The 13,135-nt window shown below is 43.7% G+C and overlaps 1 non-coding gene across 1 annotated transcript; it reads right to left on the reverse strand.

Annotated features, from left to right (window-relative positions):
• Positions 1-8,161: 8,161 nt before the first annotated feature.
• On the reverse strand, positions 8,162-8,268 carry LOC120360642 (U6 spliceosomal RNA). Its single transcript, XR_005577093.1, has one exon. It is a non-coding gene; the product is annotated as a U6 spliceosomal RNA (small nuclear RNA).
• Between the last annotated feature and the right edge of the window lie 4,867 nt (positions 8,269-13,135).

Genomic DNA, 13,135 nt, shown 5'->3' on the forward strand with positions numbered 1-13,135 from the left:
CTGTAGTTTCCTACTACCCACCTTCTGAAGTCTGATTCTGTCATTTCATCACCCTCCTTCTCCATCCGGTCTGGTTCCCTTGCTGGTGAGGAGTTGTGATCCCTTTTAGGAGGAGAGGTGTTCTGGTTTCAGGAGTTTTCATCCTTTTTGTGCTGGTTTCTTCCCATTTTTGTGGGTTTATCCACCTGTTGTCTTTGTAATTATTATCTTTCAGATTGGGTCTCTGAGTGAGTTTCTAGTTCATGGATGCTGAAGTTACTTCTTCTTCTTTTTTTTTTTTTTTTAGCTTTCCTTCTAACAGTCTGGCCCCTCTGCTGTAGGACTGCTGAGGTCCTCTCCAGGCCCTGCTTGCCTGGGGGTCACCTGCAGCAGCTGTAGAACAGTAAGGGTTGCTGCCAGTTTCCTCTTCTGCTATCTTTGTCCCAGAAGGATGCTCGCTTACTGTCAGTCCATTCTCTCCTTTATGAGGTGCGTCTTTGGATCTGTGGGGGTCAGGGAGCTACTTGAGGAGACAGTCTATCTTTTATTGGGGCTTAAGTCCTGAGTTTTGAGCTCCGTTGTTCATTCAGAGCTGCTGGGCAGGTATGTTTAGGTCTGCTGCAGCTGAACACATAAAGCACTTTTTGTTCCCAGGTGCTCTGTCCTAGGGAGTTGGAACTTTATGAGTTTCCGTTGCACTACTGCCTTTTTTGATTTTTCTTTCAGGTCTGACCCGCCCAACTAGCAGCACGCCTAGCCACTGCCTGCCCACAGGGGCTTTGCTGAGCTGCTGTGGGCTCTGCCCAGCTGCCCTGAGCTCTTTCCTGCAGTCCTGTTTATATGGGCGTAGTTAGAACTGTCTCTGCAACGGTGGCCCCGCCTCTGTTATGGCGGACTCTCGCTGTTGTGGCAGGTTGCCTCAGCAACAGTGGGTTGCCTCGGCAACGGGGGCCTGCCTCCGTAGCCCTGGAGAGTCTCAGTAATGGCGGAAGCCCCTCCCCCGCCGAGCTGGACCGTCCCCGTCCCGGTTCAGCTGTGCTTGGTTTGTAGGGCTCAACCCAGAAGGTTTCCAATTACTGTTTTTGTTTTCGTTGTTGATGGGGGTGGAAGGCTGGGACCAACCGAGCCTGATCACCTGGCTCCCTGACTCAGAGTCTTTTCTTTTAAGTTGAATGACCCCACGTTCAGGTCACTTGTTGAAAAGGCGCCGGGATCTCCCGTGCTGCGACTCACTGAGTTGGCTCGAACTGCGGCGCTGGCTCCTGGCAGATTTTTTGCCTAGGAATCTCCTGGCCTGGCCCGCTATTTCAGATGAATGGGCAACTCTGCCATCTCAGGGCTCTGATCGCCAGCTAAGAGGGCTCCCAGACCAGTGGCTTTTGTACAGAGAACCGAAGCAACAGGGCGTGGTCACAGCAGCAGCGCGGGCGGACTTAGCCCCACGGGGGCCAAAACAGCCGCACAGGCTGGGACTGCGACGCTGGCGACCGCTCTGCCTGGGTATCTCCTGGTCTGTGGGCAATAAGAGTTCGTCTGGAAATGCGGCGTCCACTCACCCTCTGCACTTTCACTGGGAGCTGAAGTCCTGAGCTGTTCTTAGGCGGCCATCTTCCCAGCATGACGTCCTGGAATTTATCAGGTTCAATGTTTCTTAATCACCTTGGTTCAGATCAATGCGTGATGATTCAAGGTACCATTGCAGGAAGATGCCATTTGGGTGCTCTGGGGAGTGGTAGGATCAGGTACAGGACATTGGGTGGGGGACAGGTTGAGAAGGAGCTCTAGACAGCTGGCAGCCATCATCACTAAGAGAGATGGCAGAAAAACAGGTGGAAGCTTCAGTTGGAATTAGGCGAGAGAGAGGTCAGCATCAGCACTGACTGGACCAGTGACGCTCCTTCCACCTGCACATCTGGCTTTTAGTACAGAGAGTTAGAACCACGACTCCAAGATAAAAAGAAGTTTGAGTGCTTCTTAAGAGATGAGTCAAGGATGTGGGGGCAGAGGACAAGTCCAGGTTCAGAGTCCACTCAGACCAGACGTCAGGGTCAACCCCACTCACCCAGGCCAAGTGCATCAGTCAGGGTTCTCTGGAGGGACGGAACTACTAGGATATATGTATATATGACAGGGAGTTTATTAAGGAGAATTGACTCACATGATCACAAGGTAAAGCCCCACAACAGGCCGTCTGCAATATGAAGAACAAGGAAGCCAGTGGTGGATCTGTCTGAATCCCCAAATCTCTAAAGTATGGAAGCCAATAGTGCAGCTTTCAGTCTATGACCAAAGGTCTGAGAGCCCCTGGTAAACCACTGGTGTAAGTCCAAGAGGCCAAAAGCTGAAGAACTTGGAGTCTGATGTTTGAGGGCAGGAATCATCCAGCATGAGAGAAAGATGAAGACTCAGCAAGTCTGCTCTTCGGTCTTCTCCTGCCTGCTCTATTCTAGCTGCACTGGAAGCTGATTAGATGGTGCCCACACAGGCTGAGGGTGGGTCTGCCTCTCCCAGTCCACTGACTCAAATGTTAATCTCCTTTGGCAACACCCTCACAGACACACCCAAGATCAATAGTTTGCCTCCTTCAAGCCAATCAAGTTGACAGTATTACTCATCACACCGAATATCCAGGAGACAAATACTCTAAGTTCAGTAAATCTCTCTCTGTCTCCTTCTTTCCTTTTCTCCCCCTTTGTCCTCTTTTTTCTTCTCTGCTTCCTCTGTTGTAGTATTTTTTTTAAAAAAGTATTTAGTTCTTGGATAAACCTTTCAGAAGAGAAACTGTGCCATGGATAATTGGACTAATTTATTTCCACACCTAAGGGGTGTGAACATCTGTGGTCTATGAAGAACGTGGGTCTTCAACTCACCAGTGTGCAAAGTAAAAATGAAAGCAACCCTCTCACCTTACTTCCCTTCCCCCACTGATAATGTTTAAAAAAATCTCATATGGGCACGGTGGCTCGTGTCTAGAATTCCAGCACTTTGGGAGGCCTAGGTGGGGGAATCTCTCGTGCCCAGGAGTTCCAGACCAGCCTGGACAACATGACGAAACCCTGTCTCTACAAAAAACACAAAAATTAGCTGGATGTGGTAGCACCTGCCTATAGTCCCAGCTACTTGGGATGCTGAGGTGGGAGGTTCTCTTGAGCCAAGGAGGTTGAGTCATGATCACAACACTGCACTCCATCCTGGATGACAGAGTGAGACCCTGTCTCAACCACCCCCCCAAAAAAACCCAAAACCTCAAACCCTTTCATTAAAATTCATGAGAAAGTAGACTTTGTGTCAATGTTTCAGAAGTAATACATATGATTAAATCATTCATGCAACAAAAGCAATCATATTGTAAAACTAAATTTATTTAGCAATACTCTCTCTTTCTCTTTTTGAGACAGGGACTTGCTATGTTGCCACGGCTGGTCTCAAATTCCTGGGCTCAGGTGATCCCCCTGCGTCAGCCTGTCTAGTAGCTGGGATTAGAGGCAGGGACTACTGCACTCAGCTGGTTCTTTAATAAACACATCATGAATTGTATTCACTCAGGAATCACTTCTAGAGACTCACTAGGTTACAGATCTTCTCTGAAGACTGTAGGACTCTGCAAGTATCAGAGGCAACCTGGGTAGCACCAGATAAGAAAATGACCCATTGTGAATATGCTGAGTCTACATTTAATACCCAGCATTTAAGGGGTGCTCACTATGTGCCAAGCACTATGTTAACATACTAATACATGTAATTTTACTTAGTCACAAAACAGCATTGTGAGGCAGATATTAACAAAAAAGAATCTGAGACTCATAGAAGGAATATAACCTGCCTAACTTGGCCCTGGCAAGTAAGGGTGAGCGCTAGGCTTTGAAATGGTGTCTTCTGAATGGAATTCCTTGGTTCTTTCTAGCCTACTGTCATTACTTTGAATTTCTTGGGCAAAATGACTCACAAAAGTACAGCTCTTTACCTTCTCATTTCCAGTGTCAGCTATGGTGAAGGAAATTTACATAGATGGGGAAGAGGCAAAAGTTGGGTGCATTTGTAGATGGGTTGGTGCATGAAACAAACAGGAAGACATAGTCTTTTCCTCTTGGGTCATCAGACACTAATAAGAAGCAGAGGATAATGATGCAAACCTGTGAAGGCTTACCACAGCTGCAAAGGGTTTGATGGAAGAGTGGCTTTTCCACAAACATAATGGGGGACAGTTATTCAATACCTGGTGCAAATGGTGAGGTTGAAGATGATTGTGATTTTTTTTTTTTTTTAAGAATAAATTTTGTTTAGCTGGAAAGTAATGAAGAAGCAATGTCATCTCAGAGACCTAATAAGGCATGATGGTCCTGGACCTAATGGCTGTGGGAGTTGTTCATTTGTGACCTCAGAGCCGGGCTGCTGCTCCTGGTGCATGCTCCTGAGAGTTATTCCACCCTGGTGTTAAAACTCCACTGTGCTAGGACCATTTTGAAACCATAACACATACCCTGGTGATTCTATTTCCATGGACTGAGAAAAGCAAGATGGAGCCACTTCCTGATCTGGCTGCCTTCGTGCAGAGTCTGTTCCCAGGGTGAGGCCTGGGGGCCACGACCCTAAGATCCTGCCCTCTCCTTCTCCTAGCCCAGCCCACTCCATGAACCAGAAAATGGAACCCTGCACAGGCCTGGACTGAGGGGTCATGTTCACTTTTGACATCTTTGTGACTCTGGCAGGTCAGGGACCCATCCTTCTCTCCTTCCTCAGCCCCCTCAGAAACTCCAGGGTGCCCCTGGCTGAGGTTTGGGTCCTCAGGATGGGACAAGACTGGGGCAAGTGTGATATGTGTGTGTGTATACATAAAATGATCAGTTACAAAAAACAGCATGTAACTTGTGTTTTTTAATATAAAACTTCCATTCTCTGAATGTTTTTGAAGCTAGGAGCAACATTACAAACTTTGAAAGAAACCCCAAACTACAACTTTAATCAATTCCTTAAACAGAATTAGAAACGATGGGCTCCAATTCTAATTTATGGGAAGACTTGGTAGGCTCTATCTTGAGATGAGTCCTTTGAAAATTTCAGTGGAGGTTGTTTTACTGCGTGTCTCAGCTAGGTAAACATGAGACAGAGAACCTTAACCAAAGATGATGGTGAACCAAGACACGCCTTATAGACCAGCCTGGTGGGGCCAAGGTCCCATTTAAAATTAAAATTAAAACTAAACATGCTTTGTTTCTTATCATCAAGATTGCAGTTCCTTTATTCATGTTTGCTGAAGCAAACAGCAAAAGGCCTTCTAAGTAATTCCATTGTTTAATTATATAGATTTTATTTTACAAGAATAATACAAGAAGCAGCAGCAAAAGGCCTTTTAAGTAATTCCATTGTTTAATTATATAGATTTTATTTTACTTCCTGGGAAAGCGATTCTTTAGCTAGAAAGCTCATAGTAACCCATAATAATCAAAAATGTTAAAAACTGTGTTTGTTGTAGGAAATTGGAGTCATTTACTTTTTTTTTTTTTTTTAAGACTGAGTCTCGTTCTGTTGCCCAGGCTGGAGTGCAGTGGCACAATCTCAGCTCACTGCAACCTCCACCTCCCAGGTTCAAGTGATTCTCCTGCCTCAGCCTCCCAAGTAGCAGGGATTACAGGTGCCTATCACCATGCCCAGCTAATTTTGGTATTTTTAGTAGAGACATGGTTTAACCATGCTGATCAGGCTGGTCTCAAACTCCTGACCTCAAGTGATCTGCCTGCCTTGGCCTCCTAAAGTGCTGGGATTACAGGAGTAAGCTACCACACCTGGCCTGTGATGATTTACTTAAACCACAAATTGTTTGTATAGAAAATTGAATTTGCTTACTTAAGCTGTGTATGAATTCCCCAGTCTCATGTTGATTAACCCACCACTCTCATAAATGAATTGACTAGCTTTATGCTAATTGACTTTCTACTAGATATACTGTGTGTATTCTCTTGTTAGTCAGAAAGCAACCAATTCTAATCTCGTTTCCTCCCTGTAGGACTGTTGGAAATAATGGGTGACTCGTGCAGATTTTGATCCAAATATAGTGTAGAGCATCATTCTTCCACAGTATGCCCTCGGACAGTGAAAGCTAACTCTTCAGATTATACTTTTTTCTCCATATACATTGGTTTTTCTATGTCAGGGCAATGGTCATTATCGCACCAAACTGCAAATATTTTCAAAGGATGACTGCTTTATGATTTTGTCCTGAGTTGAGTGTATTTTGCAATGCATGTTGTTTAATCTCTGTCTGCCAGTTATTTTGTGTTCTGGTGAATTGTCTTAAACCATAATAGTTCTCAAAAGTGTGTGAGTAATGAGAGCCACATGAGAACACCATGATAGATATTTAAGTGCAAGTTCCATGGCGTCTGGAGTTTATTCAAGGACATCGTGGAAGAAGCAGAGGGTAAAGTTTAGGAAGCAGTCAGGGCTTTGTGGATATCCTTTGACATGATGAATAACACCATAAAAACAATTGCAGCCTGGGAATGATTGGCTGGTAACAGAACAAAGGGAGGTCAGAAGAAACTGGGCAGAGTCTTGTTTTGACTTCAGGGGATTAGAAGAGAAAATGCCATTATTACCAGTGTATGATTCCAGAGCTGTATCTTTACCAGGGGAGATGCTACAACCACCTTGAGGCTCTGATAAAGTCAATGCTCAATTTCCAGGAATGTGTATCATCCCCCAAGTACCTCCAACAAGTCAAAGCAGTGTCTATTTACTTATATTTATTTAATTATATAGATCTTATTTTACTTCCTGGGAAAGCAATTCTTTAGCTGGAAAGCTCATAATAACCAAAAATGTTAAAAACTGTGTTTGTTGTGGGAAACTGGAGACTTTTTTTTTTTTTTTTTTTTTTTTTTTGAGATGGAGTCTCGTTCTGTTGCCCAGGCTGGAGTGCAATGGCACAATTGCAGCTCACTGCAACGTCCACCTCCCAGGTTCAAGTGATTCTCCTGCCTCAGCCTCCCAAGTAGTGGGGATATATTGCATATAGTTAAAAAACTAACCATCCAGAGAGAAGAAAATGAAAAATGCAAGTCTACATCCTCTCTTTTCCAGTTCCATTCTCTAGGAGTGGCCATTGTTAGAGTTTCAGACATTTCTATAGATGATTCTAAACGGGCAAATTTCAGCTTATACATTCAGGTGGCAGGAAGTAGAATTATTAATAGTATGTTTTCCTACAACATGAATTACTTCTATTTTCTTTTTAAGAAAAATTTATATACTTTTATTTTGTTTACTTTTTAAAGGAATAATCTATTTTTATTAATTTTGGCAATAAGAATATCTATTATACTTTAAGTTCTGGGGTACATGTGTAGATTGTGTGGGATTGTTACATAGGTATACACATGCCACGGTGGTTTGCTGCATCCATCCCCTAGTCATCTACATTAGGTATTTCTTCTAATGCTATCTCTCCCCAATCCCCCCACCCCCTCTATCCCTCCCCATACCCTCACCCCACAAAAGGCCCCAGTGTGTGATGTTCCCCTCCTGTGTCCATGTTTTCTCATTGTTCAACACCCACTTATGAGTGAGAACATGTGGTATTTGGTTTTTCTGTTCTTGTGTCAGTTTGCTAAGAAACGTGGTTTCCAGCTTCATCCATGTCCCTGCAAAGGACATGAACTCATCCTTTTTTATGGCTGCATAGCATTTCATGGTGTATATGTGCCACATTTTCTTTATCCAGTCTATCATTGATGGGCTTTTGGGTTGGTTCCAAGTCTTTGCTATTGTTAACAGTGCCAAAATGAACATATGTATGCATGTGTCTTTATGATAGAGTGATTTATAATCCTTTGGGTATATACTCAGTAATGGGATTGCTAGGTCAAATGGTATTTCTGTTTCTAGATCCTTAAGGAATTGCTACACTGTCTTCCACAACAGTTGAACTAATTTATATTTCCACCAACAGTGTAAAAGCATTCCTATTTCTCCACATCTTCTCCAGCATCTGTTGTTTCCAGATTTTTAAATGATTGCCATTCTAACTGGTGTGAGATGATATCTCAATGTGGTTTTGATTTGCATTTCTCTAATGATCGGTGATGATGAGCTTTTTCATATGTTCATTGGCTGCATAAATGTCGTCTTTTGAAAAGTGTTCATATCTTTCACCCACTTTTTGATGGGATTGTTTTTTTCTTGTAAAAATATAGAATGATTCATGAATTTGCATGTCATCCTTGTACAGGGGCCATGCTAATCTTCTCCCTATTGTTCCAATTTTAGTGTATGTGCTGCTGAAGTGAGTACAATTACTTCTGTTTTCAAGTTGCCATTGGGAGGTATGAACTTAAGTACAGACATTTCAGGGTTTACCCCTGCCCTTTCCTGAAGTTGTGATTGAGCTTTGAGGGGTGATAGATGGAGGGTGATGGGGTGCGAGGTGTGAAGTGAAGTGGATGAGGTGTAGGAGCTCCTTGGTGTCGATTGCCACTCAGCATTTTGGGGCTCTTGCCCCATTCAGTATCCAGCCCGTGGCCCATGTGGACAGCTGTTGCAGATTTTCTCATTCTGGTTTCAAGGCCTCTGAGATCTGGCTTCTCAGTTACTTCTGGGACCCTTCTGGGTGCCTCAGGAATGATTCTCCCTATTCCTGATTGGGTGTTGCACAGGGCCAATGTATGATGTCTCAGGGCCATCCTGCTTGGTTGTCTCTGCTCTTCTGCTGCCATGTCCTGCAGCACATGAGGAACTCTGGAATGTTTGCCACCTCCCTGTAGTGAGGCCACATCTTCTCTCCTCTCAGATATCCCGGTATGTCTGGGGTTTCTACCATATCCTTCCCTGGTGCTGGTTGGAAAGGGCCCTTTCTTAGGGACCCAGTTGCAGTTAACTCACTTCCCTTTCCTGGTCCATGGAATCTCTTTTAATCTGAGAGTGAGCAAAAATGGGTCCAACTGAGTGCACATTCTTCCAACATGATGGCTTGTGGCATAAATGATGTGCATTTTGAAAGCCAGTCTTATAACTGGCTTTTGAGTCTTATAACTCAAGAGCATTAGCTTTCAAACCTCTCAAAGCTATTATGGCAGCAGAATCAATAGCCTGTTTAAAATGTCCAAAGCCAGGAATTGACATCTTTGTTCTCTGTGTAGTGTTTCTTTGAGGCAGTGCAGGTAGAATATTCTGACTGCTTCTGGAATGGCAAAAAGGTCACAGAGAAACAGGAAATATCAGGAACAAAGATTACATCACTATTCAAATAGTTCACCATTGTAAATGTTTATCCTTTGAGAAAATACTCACAGGATCAATATCAACCCTTCTACACCTTGTCTTTTCTATTTTTCGGTTTAATTTTATATTTTGTAGACATTCCCATATCATTGCATATGGACCAAACTTATTCTTTCAAACATTTTCTTTCAATTATTTTATATGGCTGCATCATAGTTTATTCAAACAATGTTTTATTGTTTCTTTCTTTGCTTTTTTTTTTTTTTCTGAGACAGGGTCCTTGCTTTGTCACCCAGGCTAGAGTGCAATATTGAGTTCATGACTCACTGAACCCTGGGACTCCTGAACTCAAGTGATCTTCCCACCCTGTCTCCCTAGTAGCTGACACTACAGACACAGGCCACTGCATCCAGATGATTTTTAAATATTTGTTGAGATGGGGTTTTATTATGTTGCCCAGGCTGATCTCAAACACCTGGCCTCAAGTGATCCACCTGCCTCAGCTTCCCAAAGCACTAGGATTACAGGCATGAGCCACTGCACGCAGCCTGGTTTGTTATTACAAAAAATGCTCCGGCTGGGTGAGGTGGCTCAAACCTGTAATCCCAGCACTTTCGGCAGCTGAGGTGGGTGGATCACCTGAGGCCAGGAGTTCAAGACCAGCCTGGCCAACATGGTGAAACCCTTGCCTCTACTAAAGATATAAAAATCAGCTAGGTGTGGTGGTGGATGCCTCTAATCCCAGCTACTCAGCAGGCTGAGGCAGGAGGATCACTTGAGCCTGGAAATCAGAGGTTGCAGTGAGCTGAGAAAAAAGAAAACTCCAATGGGGGATGACCTGCTGCAACATTACACCTTCATGGCTTCCGTGGAAGGGGTTAAGCCCTTTGAGTAAATAGTTTTCTACAAATAGTACATTTTTTCCTAGCATTTCTGAGTGTGGTTATTTCTCTGAGTTAAATAGAGAAAGGTCTGTCTGCTTAGGATAAATTTGGCTAGTGGTGAGCTAGGACCCTCTAGGAACTCACCTGAAAATCATCCCAGGCCCTGAGCCCATGGAAAAGGCTTGTATAGGTGGCAGCACCTCAAGGCTTCCTATTGGACATGAAGTTTCCTTGAACTATCAATGAAACATGGTGATCACTTGCTGTGGTCTTCTCTAAGACAGCCCCAGTTTAGTCAAGAGTCAAGAGGACAACCCTGTAATTGTTCGACTCAGGATCTTTGAATTAGTCCATGGGAGTTCTCTGGGGAAAAAAAATAATTGTCCTGATTGAACCTTAGTAAATAGCAGATACTCTTAATACCAAACATAGGTAGCTAAAACCAGTATTTACAAATTTCAATTTATAAAGTCAGGAATATATAATGGAAATAGTTATATGGCTATTTTTAATATTAAAATATGCTATTTAAATAGCTTTAAAAATTAAAATTCCTTCAATAAATACTACCTCTGGGCTACAGTACTAAAATTTTTGTGCTAGTGGCTCTGACTAGCAAGTAGGGAGAATATCAGCTTATGTTGGAAAATTAAAAAAAAATTAAATTATTGATGCATGCATGTAACCAGTGTTTATTGGATGTAAATGTCTACTGGATATGTGTGGTGTGAGAGACCCTGTGTTAGGCTTCCAATATCATTGATCTCATCCATACTCCCATCAGCATCCTCACAAAGTACTAATATTCATTTTCTTTCTAGCATTTTATTTCCTGTCCCCCTCTATTCCAGGCTCTATTAACATTAGTATGACACTCTGGGGTCAGGAGGGGACAAAGCACACAGCACGTTTCCCAATCTGCCCCCCACACCTATATCTTGTTCACATTAGGCCCCTTGGTTCACAACCGAGAAACACCTACTTGGAAACCAAGGTGATACATTCTGCCCCCAAGAACAGGAAGGGAGATGTTGATATCAGGGAGAGGGAAGACTTTCACTAAGACGACAGAGACTGATAAGTGTAAAATTCTTAGCATGGTGCCTGACCAATGATATGCACTCAACAAATGCTTCTGCTATGACTGCTGTCCTCACTTCTAGGTTGACTACCTTCTGCAGTGTCCTTATGGCCCTTCCACATGTGTTCATGTTGAGAGAGCAATTTCTTCCTCTACTTACAAGGACACAGTCCTATTGAATTAGGATTCCATCTTAAAACCAATCTCATTTAACTTCAGTTACCTCCTTAAAGGCCCTGTCTCCAAATAGAGTCACATTGGAGTGTTAAAGAAGAAATTATTCAATGATATTTGTTAAAGCATGATAAGGAATACTTTATTCGGGGCCATTGAGATGGCTATAGAGACTACTGCAATGGATCTTGGAATGAAGGAGAGAGATTGGGATCAACTTTGAATATAGCATGGGCAAGTGGAACTTTATAGTCAAGGAGCAGGGTGGGTGTTGGTGGTTTGGAAATTACTAAGAGAAAACATCAGAGGTAAGTGGGATTGTGGCTAAACCCACTTAACAGGATTCTAGCTGAAGACAGGCCAGGATCATCATATATCACCTGGGGGATGAGGAACCTGATCAGATGTCATGAACGATCCGATGTTGAGGGTGGGGGGTTCTTGCTAAACTGACTGATGTGGTTAGGCGTTCTGTCCCCACCCAGATCTCATCTTGAATTGTAATCCCGATAATCTCCATAGTCCCCACCGGTCAAGGGAGAGACCAGGAGGAGGTAATTGAATCATGGGGGAGGGTTTCCCTCACGCTTTTCTCATGATAGTGAGTGAGTTCTCGCGAGATCTGATGGTTTGATAAGGGCTCTTCCCACTTTGCTTGGCATTTCTTCTTCCTGCTGCCGTGTGAAGGAGGTGCCTTGCTTCTCCTTTGCTTTCTGCCATGATTGTAAGTTTCCCGAGGCCTCCTCAGCCATGTGGAACTGTGAGTCAATTAAACCTCTTTTCTTTATAAATTACTCAGTCTCAGGGAGTTCTTAATAGTGGTGTGAGGATGGACTAATACACTGATTTAGCAGGATTCTTTGCTAAAACTAGGTTTTACAGGAGAGTGGCACAGGTGAACTTAGTAGATAAGTTTAAAAGCTTGGCTAAGTTTTGGTCAACAGAGAATCTTTCAGGGGGTTAGGGCTTCATCTCAATTTCGAGGGTCACAGTTTAGCTTATAATGCTACATAAGGTTTTTGTGCAAATGCCTTATTTTTTCAAGTATATTGGTTTGCCATTGTTGCATAATAAATACTTCACAACACAGTGGCTTGAGACAACAATGATTTATTAGCCTTCATGAGCCTGTGAGTCAGCTGGGGCTCAGCTGATGCAGGCTGGCCTGTTACTCACTCTTCTTCCGGCTTAGGCAGCTGGGACAGCTCTACTCCAAATGTCTCTCATCCTTCTCTTGGGTCTGGTGGGTTAGCCCAGGCATGTTCTTCTAATGAAGGCAGAGTCACCACTGCGCAGGGCAAGCCCTTGCCTGTGACTTACCAACCAACATCCCATTGGCTAAAGCAAACCACATGGCCAAGCCCCAAGACAAGGGGTGGAAAAATGCTTTTATTTATTTAGAGATAAAGTCTGGCTCTGTTGCTCAGACTGGAATGCAGTGGTGCTATTGTAGCTTACTGCAGCCTCAAACTCCTGGGCTCAAGTTGTCCTCCCACCTCAGCCTGCTGAACAGCTGACTCGAGGCAAGCACCGCCATGGCTGGCTTAATTAAGAATTTTGGTAGAGAGGTTTTACTGTGTTGCCGAGGCTAGCCTCAGATTCCTAGCCTTAAGCAATCTTCCTGCTTCGGCCTCCCATAATATTGGGATTACAGGTGTGAGCCACTATGCCTGGCCTACTGGACTGAAAAGTCACATGGCCAAAAGTTTGTGTGCAGGAAAGGATGAAGAATTGAGGTGATAATGAAATCTACCAGTCTGTCTTCTTGGCCACAATGATTTGCATTTTTCCCACATGCCAA

This window comes from Saimiri boliviensis, chromosome 13 (genome assembly GCF_048565385.1).
Source record: "Saimiri boliviensis isolate mSaiBol1 chromosome 13, mSaiBol1.pri, whole genome shotgun sequence".
In the NCBI taxonomy this organism is placed as follows: domain Eukaryota; kingdom Metazoa; phylum Chordata; class Mammalia; order Primates; family Cebidae; genus Saimiri; species Saimiri boliviensis.